Below are 812 nucleotides of genomic sequence, written 5' to 3'. Positions count from 1 at the left end.
TGCATATTCAAACATAAAAAGGGTGTATTATGTATATTAGATTTAACCACCATTGAATAAAGGGTCCCCAACGCCTTCAAGTAGAATTGCACGTGGCCTTATTCAGTCAGTTCCTAAAAATACATGCGCAAACCCAGGGACCGGATTCACCAACATACAATCGTAAGGCATTTACCAGAGGTCATTTACGATTACGTTTACCAGCGATGGCAAAGCGGAATTCGCTAGCAATGGTTATGAGCCTCGTGGGAGTTACGATCGTAAATCAATTCGTTCTACTGGTAGACAGGGGGCTCTGGTACTGCAACTGCACCAATCGCCAAGTGCCGTACATATTTTTTTAGGCTCCTTTGGCCAATCACATATCATGTGAACAAAACTCTATGCAACAAAGCAATTTTATATTGAGGCTGCAGCAAAGGCCCTATATAAGTATGTGCCGGGATGGGTAAAAAACTGTAATTACAAATTTATTTAATTTACTTATATTCGTGATGAGTGATGGTAATAGACCTCCCTTGTTATTTATCCTCAAAATAGGAACCATTACAACCATTGTCATAGTAATGAATCACTATCACTAACCAAGGGACGAGTTCAAACGCCATATTTATCTATTTCTCTTTATGGTCAATCAAGGAACAGCTAGATACTTCGTGTTTTTTTATTCATCACCATTTATCGTCAAACTAGGAAACAGTCCAAATTCTTGTCGTGCGGTCTAGTTTGTAAAAGTTGCTAGTAATTTGGCATTGGTATTTCCCGTTTATGTATCATTATATAATTTGTCATATTCACACAGAAAAATCCTT

The sequence above is a fragment of the Penaeus monodon genome, chromosome 20 (genome assembly GCF_015228065.2).
Source record: "Penaeus monodon isolate SGIC_2016 chromosome 20, NSTDA_Pmon_1, whole genome shotgun sequence".
Lineage (NCBI taxonomy): Eukaryota > Metazoa > Arthropoda > Malacostraca > Decapoda > Penaeidae > Penaeus > Penaeus monodon.
Note: the sequence above shows the minus strand (reverse complement) of the source record.